General features: G+C 39.0%; 1 long non-coding RNA gene across 1 annotated transcript; it reads left to right on the forward strand.

Moving 5' to 3' along the window:
* Positions 1-4,168: 4,168 nt before the first annotated feature.
* On the forward strand, positions 4,169-5,054 carry LOC309490419. The gene is made up of 2 exons (XR_014202683.1): positions 4,169-4,246; positions 4,343-5,054. It is a non-coding gene; the product is annotated as an uncharacterized lncRNA (long non-coding RNA).
* The last annotated feature ends 8,678 nt before the right edge of the window (positions 5,055-13,732 follow it).

Consider the following 13,732-nt stretch of genomic DNA (forward strand, 5'->3'; position numbering starts at 1 on the left):
CAAGATGGCTACCATTTTTCAAGATGGCCGCCATTTCTCTTGAATCCTTACATCTTTTTTTCAAATGGTGATGCTATCATGAAATTTGGTACAAATATTCTTCAAGGAACATTATCATGGAAAAAGGTGTGTGCCGCTCAAATTCAAGATGGCGACCATTTTCAAGATGGCCACCATTTCTGTCAGAGCTCAATTTAATGTGTTAAGGAAGGTTTTGTTTAATAGAGTGAACGTCATTACACAACCAGGGAACACTGGTGACTTCACTGCTGTGGAACTCAGCATGGGGTTCAGTGTCAGCTGATCTAGTTTTACTTACACTGTAGTTCTTGACTAGTAGTAATAGTATAGCTAAGTTTAGTGTCCCAAATGCTGCCTAACAGTCCCTCATCAATTAGCTAGTAATAGACGTAGTTAGATAGCTGCATTTGAATTGACAAGTTGTGCCAGCGCGGGAGAGCCGAGCCCAGGGTAAGCGGGGCAATATATGACTTGTTCATGTATGCTTACCTGGAAGGTGTACAGATCACACAGGACTTAAATGGCACTGGATGAATGATCGGGCTAGGTGTAGGTGACCCGTACCTAGTTGTATCCCACATAGATATCCATATAAAGGCTAGATGTCTTAAGGCGGAGTCACTTCCGGCATCACCGGTGGCCATCTTACCACAGGGAAGCTGTGCATTAAGGTGAGTGATCAGCACGCACACAAATCCTCTTATCTCACTGAAATCTTGACGGATTTACAAACGGTTTGGTTTCTTACAAACGTTATTAAAGTGGCTATAATTCTTTTATATGGAAGTCCATTGTTATAATTATTCATATGTATGCAGTATCATAATTACATCTCTGACGTTTATAACAAACCAAACCGTTTGAAAATCGGTAGAAAATTGAGCAAGTTATGGTTATTTAAAAGTACATGCACCATGTTACGAGTGAGCGAGCACCCTGTGGTAAGATGGCCGCCACGTGCGGACGTCGACCTCCATTGGCCAGCAGTGCGCACGAGACATCTAGCCTTTATTATATGATATCTATGGTATCCCATACCTGAATGTGTACTATGTCTATGATTGAGGTGGTAAAAGGATAACCCCTCGGCCTTAATCAGACAACAAACCCCCAAAATGGTAAATGAAAATCCCATGTCAGCCAAGAGTCCAACTGATTGGATGAAATGTTGTCTTTGTCAGACAGACACAAAGGAAACCCTCCAATCACCACCTACCCATCATGTTTCTCAACATGATGGCTATAAAATGATTGCCACCAACATTCCACTCTTTCACAAGATTAACAAAATGACAATGACCCTGGACCTGAAACGACTGGATGAAGGTGGGGGTATAGAAGCTACTTTGAGAAGGAACCAAGCGAAGTATCACCACAATTGTCGACTTCGGTTCAACAACACAAAGTTACTTCGTGCCCAGAAGCAACAATCCGATGCTCAATGTAGTGAGACAGATGAAGGCCAAACAAAGCATCGCAGAACCATGATGCAGAAAAGTCTAGATGATCAGGTTTGCTTTCTTTGTGATAACATATCTCCTGAATCTGACCTACGTCAGGTAATGACACTGCAACTGAATGACAGACTACATGAATGTGCACAAACACGGAATGATGCTAAATTGTTTCAACTAAGTGGTGCTGATGCCATTGCACAGGAGCTGAAATACCATCATTTGTGTCTCATTCATCTTTACAACAGATAGAAACTCCACCTCAGAAGGCTTGAGAAAGAGTCACAGAGTGAAACGATTCAACCAGCCATATTTCCTATGGCTCTTTCTGAACTGGTCGCCTATATTGTTGAAACCAGTCTCAATTCTGATGGTCCTTCCGCCTTCCATCTCGCAGATACAGTGGGGAGAACAAGTATTTGATACACTGCTGATTTTGCAGGTTTTCCCACTTACAAAGCATGTAAAAGTCTGTAATTTTTATCATAGGTACTCTTCAACTGTGAGTGACGGAATCTAAAAAAAAAAAAATCCAGAAAATCACATTGTATGATTTTTAAGTAATTAATTTGCATTTTATTGCAAGACATAAGTATTTGATACATCAGAAAAGCAGAACTTAATATTTGGTACAGAAACCTTTGTTTGCAATTATAGAGAACCTACGTTTCCTGTAGTTCTTGACCAGGTTTGCACACACTGCAGCAGGGATTTTGGCACACTCCTCCATACAGACCTTCTCCAGATCTTTCAGGTTTCGGGGCTGTCGCTGGGCAATACGGACTTTCAGCTCCCTCCAAAGATTTTCTATTGGGTTCAGGTCTGGAGACTGGCTAGGCCACTCCAGGACCTTGAGATGCTTCTTACGAAGCCACTCCTTAGTTGCCCTGGCTGTGTGTTTCGGGTCGTTGTCATGCTGGAAGACCCAGCCACGACCCATCTTCAATGCTCTTACTGAGGGAAGGAGGTTGTTGGCCAAGATCTCGCGATACATGGCCCCATCCATCCTCCCCTCAATGCGGTGCAGTCGTCCTGTACCCTTTGCAGAAAAGCAAGCCCAAAGAATGATGTTTCCACCTTCATGCTTCACGGTTGGGATGGTGTTCTTGGGGTTGTACTCATCCTTCTTCTTCCTCCAAACACGGCGAGTGGAGTTAAGACCAAAAAGCTCTATTTTTGTCTCATCAGACCACATGACCTTCTCCCATTCCTCCTCTGGGTCATCCAGATGGTCATTGGCAAACTTCAGACGGGCCTGAACATGCACTGGCTTGAGCAGAGGGACATTGCGTGCGCTGCAGGATTTTAATCCATGACAGCGTAGTGTGTTACTAAAGGTTTTCTTTGAGACTGTGGTCCCAGCTCTCTTCAGGTCATTGACCAGGTCCTGCCGTGTAGTTCTGGGTTGATCCCTCACCTTCCTCATGATCATTGATGCCCCACGAGGTGAGATCTTGCATGGTGCCCCAGACCGAGGGAGATTGACCGTCATCTTGAACTTCTTCCATTTTTTAATAATTGCGCCAACAGTTGTTGCCTTCTCACCAAGCTGCTTGCCTATTGTCTTGTAGCCCATCCCAGCCTTGTGCAGGTCTACAATTGTATCCCTGATGTCCTTAGCTCTCTGGTTTTGGCCATTGTGGAGAGGTTGGAGTCTGTTTGATTGAGTGTGTGGACAGGTCTTTTATAGAGGTAACAAGTTCAAACAGATGCAGTTAATACAGGTAATGAGTGGCGAACAGGAGGGCTTCTTAAAGAAAAACTAACAGGTCTGTAAGAGCCGAAATTCTTATTGGTTGGTAGGTGATCAAATACTTATGTCATGCAATAAAATTCAAATTAATTATTTAAAAATCATACATTGTGATTTTCTGGATTTTTGTTTTAGATTCCGTCTCTCACAGTTGAAATGTACCTATGATAAAAATTACAGACCTCTACATGCTTTGTAAGTAGGAAAACCTTCAAAATCAGCAGTGTATCAAATACTTGTTCTCCCCACTGTATGTGCAACCTGTACCAGCAGCGTATCCTTTTTTAACAGTGGCACTTCCTCTCTGTGGACTACACCTTGCCGTGGTGGAGAGGCTTGTGTGCTCCAATGAACCTGAGACCTATGCCGGCGGGGATTTTATATCCCTGTCAAGTTTAACTAAGCTGGACAGGTCAAAGGAGAGGAGGCAGACAAAGCAGACATTATGACTATTTGACAGAAATGGTGGCCATCTTGAAAATGGTGGCCATCCTGAATTTTTGAGTGGCACATACCTTTTTCCAAAAGAGTGTTCCTTGAAGAGTATTTCTGCCTAATTTTATGCTTGCATCACCATTTGAACACTTAAAATAATTAATATTCGACAGGAACGGTGGCCATCTTTAAAAATGGCGGCCATCTTGAATTTTTGAGGGACAAGCATCTTTTTCTATTAACTTTTCTATTAACTTTCATCTTTTTCTATGTCCTTTAGAGAGTAGGCCTATTTGTATCAAATTTTATGCTTGGATCACTGTTTGAATAATTTATATATTAAGCATTGAATAGCAATGGCGGCCATTTTGAAAAGTGGCCACCATATTGAATTTTTGAGTGGCCAACGCCTTTTTCCAAAATAGTGGCCCTTAGAGAGTATCTGTGCCAAATTTCATGCTTCTATACCAAAGTGAACGATTTTTTTACTAATCTGCTGCACTAATACCACTGTACAGGATGTTGCAGCACAAGCTTGCACAGAAAAAAGGAAATGCAACGCAGGAATCAACTGTTCAATTAGGTAGGCCACAATGACCATACTACCCATGTGATTGGCCATAACTGTCATATTATTGTTATTATTATAAATATGTGTTTCTCCTGTTTTGGCTCATAGGCTCACATCTGCAAGAAGGTCTGCACTCCAGATGTGGAGGTTATGAGAGTTTTAGAGCCTTGGCACTGGCTACACTGCTGGACCCAAGGTTAAAAAATGTGGCATTTGGAAATGCTGCCAAAGCCCAGGAAGCTGAAACGCACATCACACTGGAGTGTGCTTCGCTGATGCGTTCAAACACAAATCCTGGTGAGCAGTTTCAGTCTGTGTTATGTTATGTAATCTGAATCATGTAATATAATATATCCTTCATATATGCCGTCAGTTTAGGATTTGTTACTAATTGCTGTTTTCATTTTTATTCAGACACAGAAATGTCAACATCACACCCATCATCATCATCATCATCACCATCACCATCAACACCAGTAGAAACACAGGACAGTTTATGGGAACTTTTTGATACTCGCATCCATCAAACCAAGATGATACACAATGCTACAGCTGATGCCACAGTGGAAGTGAAAAAATACATCAACGATGCGTATTTGCCCAGAACTCATGATCCACTAACTTACTGGAAAGAGAGAGCAGTAATCTTTCCTCATTTGTATGTCCTTGCAAAAAAATATCTTTGTATGCCAGCAACAAGTGTCCCTTGTGAGAGGATTTTTTTAAAGGCTGGAGAAATTATCTGTAAAAAAAGAAGTAGGCTAAGTCCTTCCACAGCAGATAAATTAATATTTTTGAATAAAAATCTCTAAAAAAGTGAGACATTGTGGCTTGATTTCTTTTATTAATATTCATTTTTCATGACCAAAATAACATTATGCACAGTGAGGAGCCTATAGGTTACAAGCTTCACATATTAGAACATTATAATAATAAAAAAACAACACATTTTTTTAATGGCTCGTCAAGGTTGTTTCAGATCAACACCTGCAAGTGACCACTAGGTGTCACCGTTGAGACGGGTGTCGGATTGATTCGAAGCCTCGAAACAATATGGCACATTTGGTTCAACTGTTTCATTGGTTCACGAGGCCTCGATTTTGCCATCACTAAACACAGATGTTCCTCAACAGGGTTTTCCAAATGAAAGCATGGAAAGAGCATGTGCTCTCAGCTAACAGGTATTCCTAACTCACACTTCCCTCTTCCTTTAACTCTCTGGCCTGGAGAGATCTCCCAGATAATGGCTCCCTATTGCCCTCTAATGGCAGGGAGTGAAATTACAACTTGCATTCAACATAGGAGACAGGTTACAGTTTACTAGAACTGTTACAGCGTGTTACTGTCTTTCCGCGCAGCAAAATAATTTAATTCCATTTAAGCTTTTATCTGCCCTGTGAGTGGCACACGGTGCCAAAACGGTGAAAACCAGTAAGTCTGGGCTAAGGCTCTCCTGAGAATTAACATTTGAACTCTCTCTTGCATATGTAGCAGCAACATCCGAGATGCACCATACAGTGCAGCTCACACCTCACTTTTACAGTCTCATCATCTCCCTCTGCTCCCCCTCTTCTCCTCCTCACCTAAAACTCTCTAAAAACCTATGCATTGTCAAATGTGTACAATAAGTAATTATTAGGGCTGGGGGAATTAACGCGTTAATCTTTGCGATTAATTTGAAATGTTTAACGCGTTAAAAAAAAATAACGCAATTGACGCAGCACTTTTTTTTTTTTGCCTCGTTTTAATGATTTCCTGTTGCGTCTGCTATTAAAAAGGCCGAAATATGCCGTCCCGCCCCTCCATGTTCGGCGGTCAGGTTTCATTCTCGGGCAGCTTTCATGAGCGGGTCTTTTCCGCTCGGTATGTGCGTCGCGCTCTGTGCTCCGCGCGTGAGTGTGTGTGTGTGTGTGTGTGTCGGTCGGTCGGCGCGCTCTGTGCTCCGCGCGTGAGTGTGTGTGTGTGTGTGTGTGTGTGTGTCGGTCGGTCGGCGCGCTCTGTGCTCCGCGCGCGTGCGTGTGTGTGTGTCGGCTCGCTCTGTCGTTAATGGCCCAGCAGCGGCGAGCTGTGTGTGTGTGTGTGTGTGTGTGTGTGTCGGCGGCTCTGTCGTTAACGGTCCAAAGGCTTCAATCATGTACTAAGCACTGGAAAAGTAAAGTCCACTCAAGTAACGTGAAATTTCTCTGTTGACTTCTGTTTGCTGAGCTGGTATAGCCATGCTGGGCAACAATGGTAAAATGACCTGCTCTGATCACATGCTCTGGTAATAATAGCTTTGTAGGACTATATTTTGTTTTAATAATTAATAAAATAATAATAATAATAATAATCTGTTAAATTGATTATGTTGATTGATTATTGAAAAAGAATAATATATTGATATATTGATGTTTAATATTTTAATATAGGGCTATTTTCTGTTCCCTTTTTTTCCTGTGTTGTTTAATTAGGTGATTCTAAGTTTAAATATTGATGATTACAAGCTTGGGGGAAGTGCAATTAATTGCAATTAATTACAGAAATTGTGCAATTAATTAGTTAATTTTTTTTAATCGATTCCCAGCCCTAGTAATTATACATGTTTGGTATAATTTGAAATGTCTCAGTGCGACTGGTACAAAGGTCTCATCCCCAAAGAAGTAAAACAAAAGGTAATAAAGTTTTTAATAGTTTAGAGATAACTTGTACACAGAGGAGGGTGCGTCTTCCAGGCAAATGGCATCCGGCTCTCAAAAGGTGTAAACTCTGAATGCAAATTCCCATTATTAGCAAATATTTCCATGTGAAAGAAGTTTCTATCTTGGTCTGGGTATATAATGAATTTCAACAAGAGGCTCGGGTGATTTGTAACTCAAATTAGCCCACGATTAGGGATGGGTACCGAAACCCGGTATTAAACGGGCTCCGGTGCTGAATTTTGAAAGACCGCTGGATCGTTAAGCTCGGACGTTATCGGTTCTGCTGGAGAAATTATGAAAGTACACGTGCTATTTATTATTGCTATTAAGAAAGTATTATCTTGCGAATATTGAACCATTTGTCTGTGATGCATTTTTGCTAAAGAGAGCGAGAGAGTGTGTGTGTGTGTGTGTGTGTGTGTGTGTGTGTGTGTGTGTGTGTGTGAGAGCGAGAGAGAGCGAGCGATCTTTCACGCAAAGCCACGGCGCGCGCAACACAACAGCCCTGCTTAATGAGTGACGATGAGGACAGAACATTCAAAAGGTTACACACTTTAGATCTTTGATATTAAACTAATTTTATTTTAGATTTAGATTTTGGCTTCCAATGATTATAAAAAAGAAGATATTTGAGGTGTAACCATTAAAAACTAATAACTAAGCCACATTCTCTCCAGCGCAACTTCCTTCCCTTCACAGAGCGATGCGCTGTCATTTCTCCCTAAAACCCAAAAGTAACGTCAGAATCTGCACGATCGGTGATTGTTGTAAAATGTAGTCTATACTGTTGCTAAACTGCGGGACGCGTTTGATAATAAAAGGCTATTAAAAGTACCAAAATTGACGCAATAGACGCTGTTCCAAAATGCGGCGTACGCTCCGAAACACACCGCAACGAGACAAGCAACGTATATTTTGGGCTTCGTGTGCGCATCTAAACGATCAAATACACAAATATGTCAAAATGGCCGTCTTGGAGATTCACTTAAACAGTTTATTCACTTAAATACAGTTTATGTCTTAAATCGGCGTAAATAGTTGGGAGAAAATATGAGGCTTAATAATGATTAGATCTGCATTTGGTCTTAAAGAGGCAGCAGTCTAATAATCCTGCTGACGATTGCTCAATTAATGTGAATCAAACAACAAAAGGCAAAGAGAAAATCAGTCACAGCTCTTGAATGATATAAGCTTTAATCTATCTATGATAAACTATGCAGTGTTATTTTACATCTGACTTTATTAGATGTCTTTTTAACCCATATTACTCCTGAACAGTAATGTCAGTAGACATTACTGAAATTAAAGCACTGGGTATATAATTTGTATATTTGTTTTATTGTATACTTTTTTTTTTGTTTGACCATGTGTTTGTACTTTGTTTTTGGCGTCCTGTCTGTCTATATAAAACACAAAAGCCTGCACCCTTCTGCATAACATACATGTTTTATTTGTTTTGTTAAAGCATTGCTTTTTCTTTTGCTATAGATATTTATTTTACATTTCAAAATATAAAGCAATATTAATTATGTTCTAAATTATTTTTCCCCCTTTTTTTAATATAACAAAAAGAACCGATAAAAATACCGTTAAAGTACCGGATCGATAAGGAGTATCGGTAAGAGTAGTAATACCGTTAAAACCTTAACGATACCCATCCCTACCCATGATGCTGAGTGTATGCAAAATATTTGCATTTTATAATGTCAGGTTCGCATCTTCTCTCTTTATTCCAGAGCATTTGATGTTTTGAATTTATTATCTTTGAACTGATTATGAAATTGCATGATACATTTACCTGACATAATAAATTGTTACATTTGATTTATTCCGACTGACTCTGAAATTGTTTTCCCAAGTAGATTAAACGGATTCGTATTTCACCGCAAGTTTTGCGTCAGATTAGTGACGACTAATATTTGGCACTAATTCAAGTGTACTTGGTTTGCAAAGACAAGAAGTGAATTTCCGTTTAGGGCAGCAAACGTGCTGCTTGACCAACTTAAATCTAGGTGTCTTACCTCTGTTTTAATTTAATGTTACTTTAGATAAGTGTACGTGGGAAACCACGGCATGGCCAATCCAAAGATATTATAAGAGAAGTAAATTTGGTTGACTTACCTGTAGTAGTGGCCATACCTCTACTGAAGTAAACGTTACGTTAAATTCAAGTGTATGCAATCACGGGGGCTATACCAAAGTATCTTTGATTGTGTAAGCTTGAATGCGACCAATCTCAGGTATATAGCAATTACCTCTGTTTGGTGTCGAAAACGGACGAGCTTGTGAATGTGAGACCCGTGTTAAGCGTGAGGACCTCTGAGCGACATAGCTTCCTAATATGAACAGGTATAATATAAGTAAAGAGTTGAAAAGAATAATCAAATGTGCTGCTAAACTATTATATGATTGACCAATAACCAATTAACAAACTAATCTAAATTCGAGGTCATTATAAAATGGAGTCAGATAAAAGCTTAAATGGAATTAAATTACTTTGCCGTGTGGAAAGACAGTAACACGCAGAGACCTTCACCCGTTCTATCGGATGCCGCCTTTGAACCGATCCAGACGGGCTTGCACATACATTGCATTGCATGTCAGCAGTATGGATTTACACTATTTAATAAATATGTCTGATATTTCACTTGTTTTTCTACATTCAAATCAACTGATAACTATAGCAACCGTGATTTATGCCTTTGGGGGAGAAAAGGTACTTCTGCAACCAAACACACTGCAAGAAAAGGAGGCGTTTTGAGGTTTGAAATCCACCACTCGCAACAGAGGTGGTGACGTAATGGAGGTGAAACCAATAAGGTTAGTGTATTGCTTCAAGCGCGCGAAAAATACTTTAAAATGCCAGCATTCATTCCAGAAGTACTGAGAACGAATTTTCTTTTTTGGTGTTGAGGTTTGGAAACATTTTTCTTACATAGATTTAATATGTTTTCTTGGGAAAACATGTAGAAGAAACCTGAGCTTTTCTACTCCACTGAGTAGAGGTGAGCATGCAGGTTCAAGCCCAGTCAGCGTAAATGACATGATGAAGCAGCTGATCTCCGGCCAGAATGCCATGTCTTGTCAGCTTACTTCTTTGATGGCTGCACAGCATGCACAGACTGTTTTTCTCCAAGAGGCTCTCCAGCGTCGTGATGCTCTTGAGCTAAAGTATGAGAAGCACAGACTACAGGAAGAGCCTAACAACACTTAGAAAAGAATGAAAAGGCCACATAACGTGAGCGTTGCGGTAAGTTCAGTTATTGTGTTATATAATGTGGCTGTAAATCATAGTTTGCCTGATATGTGATTTGTCTCTTGCAGTTATTGTGATTGTGATGGCCAGCTTATTCAAACTGAAAATTCAGTTTTGTGGTTCTTGCAGATTGTGAATCCATTTAAACACTTTTTAATTTCAAACTTTACAGGAATCTGTAAGGCGCCTCCATAATTCAGAGAACAACCCACACAAATACGATCCACAAACCGGGTAAGAGTGCTTCTTGTAAACTGTACATGTTAGTTTAACCTTCTACTAGATGGATTTGAAATGCCCAAACTGAATTTCATTAATGACAACTGCAACTTTTTTCCCAGAATAAATGCATCACATATCCTGGCTGTGACCCCTTACCTCTTCGAAGAATTAAGGACAACTTTTACAGACGTTGACCCTGAATGTGTAAAACGTCATCTTAAAGATGTTGAAATCATTTTAATGTCCTCGGTTTTACTTTCTTTTATTGGCATTACATTTATTCATGATTTATTTAGCAGGTTGCAAGACATATTTTGAGACTTTGCGGAGGAAGTATTCTTTGTGCTCAGCCTGAAAAGGCCCAGAAAAGAAACACTATGAAGAACATTGCAAAGAACCGTAAAAAAAAAAGAGACGGGTAAGCTAAGAAACTGGTTAAGCAGGTTTTTTTTTCTTTTTTTTTCTCTCTCTTCAGAATGTTACTATCCTCCTCTCTGTGTTTTAGTGGTTAAATTGTCATGTTTTGCAGTTGCTGGAGACCAGATCCAGGGTTGTACAAACCAACACAGAAAGGGACCTGTGGAAGACCGCCTAGGAATTGTCGCTTTTCATGTATTGAAAAATGTGTTTCACAATATATATTCACACTGTAAAATGTCATTACATTTACATTTATTCATTTTAGCTGACGCTTTTTATCCAAAGCGACTTACAATTGCTATATATGTCAGAGGTCGCACGCCTCTGGAGCAACTAGGGGTTAAGTGTCTTGCTCAGGGACACATTGGTGTCTCACAGTGGATTCGAACCCGGGTCTCTCACACCAAAGGCATGTGTCTTATCCATTGCGCCACCACCACCACCACCCCTATTAGTGGTTATCATCATTAGATGAGTATACTTAGAAAACATGAGGAAAACTATTGCCTTGAATTTCTCAAGGATGTTTTACTCAAAGTTGTAAGTTTCTAATATAAAAACATGCAAAAGAGTGTTGGCACAATGCTAGACTGTGCATTTATTTGTATTTATTAATCTGCAAATACTTTGTGAGTGTCTGAAATTAACTGTATTAACTTTATTATTTTTTTTACTTTAAGTAGTTAATATACAACACTGCATAACAGTTATTGCCTTTTGAATATTCTCAATGTTTCTTGGTCTTCTGCTGGACTGAAGCACAGGCTCTACTCTACTCCACAACACAGTTTGAAATACCAGATTTAGACACACACAGACATTAAGAATTAGCGTATGAATCTCAACAAAGGTGACATGCTTCATGCTGCAATGCATGCTGGGAGTAACCATATTATAAAACTCATCCATGGATCCCAGCATGCACTGCAGCATGTCACAGTTGTTGAGATTTATGCGCTGATTCTTAATGTCTGTGTGTGATTAAATATGGTAATATTTCAAACTTGTTTGTGCACAATGTGTTATATATAAAAAAAAGTATCTGATTACCACAACAGTGCTGAACCTTTTGTCATAGTATCACACTGTTTATAATACAATATTTTAAATGCATTTAATGATCTAGCCCACTTTTGATCAGTGATAAACCTTGGGATGAGAGCAGTGACTCAATATATTTAATGATGATTTTGTCAATATCAATAAACATCCAACAGATCATGCCAAAACGATTGTAGTCATTTCTAATACTTTAAGTAATTTGTTTTAAGTTTCAGACATGCTCAGTCCTGACACTCTTTTGTATGTTTTTATATTAGAAACTTACAACTTTGAGTAAAACATCCTTAGAAATCATGAGAAAAAAAATGTCCTTGAATTTCTCAAAAACACACAACTAATGACATTTTACAGTGTAAATATACTGTAAATGATTTTTTCAATATATGAGAAGCGACAATTCCTTATGTATTATTCAATATATTGTAATCTATTAACACAGTATATTAACATAATATATTATTTCATATATTATTCAGTATGTATATAGGGAAATTTTCATTCCTTCAGGGACCAAAAATGTAATTAACTTATTTCATACATCTCACAAGGCTTATTGGTTTTTGAGCAAATCACTAATGCAGATTTGCAGGAGAAAGCAAACAAGGGTGCGTCATGGAACATGAAATTGAAAGTTTCCAGCGGCCAACAATGGAAGGTGTGTTTGAGAAACATATGTAAATTGTCTATAGTGACTTCCCTAGAACCTGCTGCCACTGACAGTTAAAACAATAGTGGATTCATAATCTAAAGAAATATATTTGCATGTGCATGTTGTACTGAATCAACAGTCTAATCAAAAAACCAGCTAAGAACTTTATGGCCATGCAAGCTTCAAAGAGATGAGCCCAGCTAACAGAATAACTTTGTCAATGTTAGATAGTTTGGAAGAGATTGATTGCTTCAGATAAGGCACAGCTCGGGACCCACCAAGATGACAGCAGAGGTTGTTTGATCCCCGACAGATATACAAAACAGACTTTCTTCTTCATAGAGATCTTCGAACGACCCCAGGGTTGAAACCTCTTAAAACCACATGGACTGAGACTTTACATATCAAAATACATAAAATCATCCCAAAACAATTCTTGACGGACTTATAATCAAACATCGTTCAGCTACATAATTCTATATCATGTGTTCATGTCTACAAGCTATATATGTGACTATTATGCTTTATAAGTCATGCAATTGTTATAACTATTAGATGTTTGAATAAAAGTGTGTCTTGTTTCCTATTAGTACGATCATATGTCCATAATTCAGAAGATGGGTTGATTGAAATCTGTTCAAAATGTTTCGTATTATTATAATGAATCATGTCTAATCTGTTCTCTCTGCTGAGATCACAGTTAAGGCATGATTTACGATGAGAGGGGAAGAAAATGCCAACTCTCAAATAAAGACAGTGTCAAATTGGTCAGAACCCATCAGGAGGCTGGACAAACATTTGAGTTTAAAATCTTAGGACAAGAATGAAGATACTTAGAGTAGTCATGGAGTAGTCATGACGGAGTAACCAGACAGACGAGTAACCATGTAGACGAGCAGACGAAAGAACCCAAATCAAGATCAGAAGAAAATGGGTTCTTCATACAGCTTCATTCAAGCCATCTACTCTTGTCTCACTTTTCTTTCTTTTACTTAGTTTATTTTCTTTTCCGTTGTGAGTCTCGGTTCTAAGTTAAATTTTGCTGTAAAATTTCGGTTATTTCGATTCGACTGCAAAGCCTGTTTTCCAACTTCAAAGACTTTCCTTAACACCATTAAGGTCCCAAAAAAACAGGTTATCTAAAAATGCCAAACGGGTTCATGGGAATCTATTTCTCCGGCAAGACTAAAATCCATATTATGTATAGTAGG

Source organism: Leuciscus leuciscus (genome assembly GCF_965113295.1).
Source record: "Leuciscus leuciscus genome assembly, chromosome: 25".
Classification (NCBI taxonomy): domain Eukaryota; kingdom Metazoa; phylum Chordata; class Actinopteri; order Cypriniformes; family Leuciscidae; genus Leuciscus; species Leuciscus leuciscus.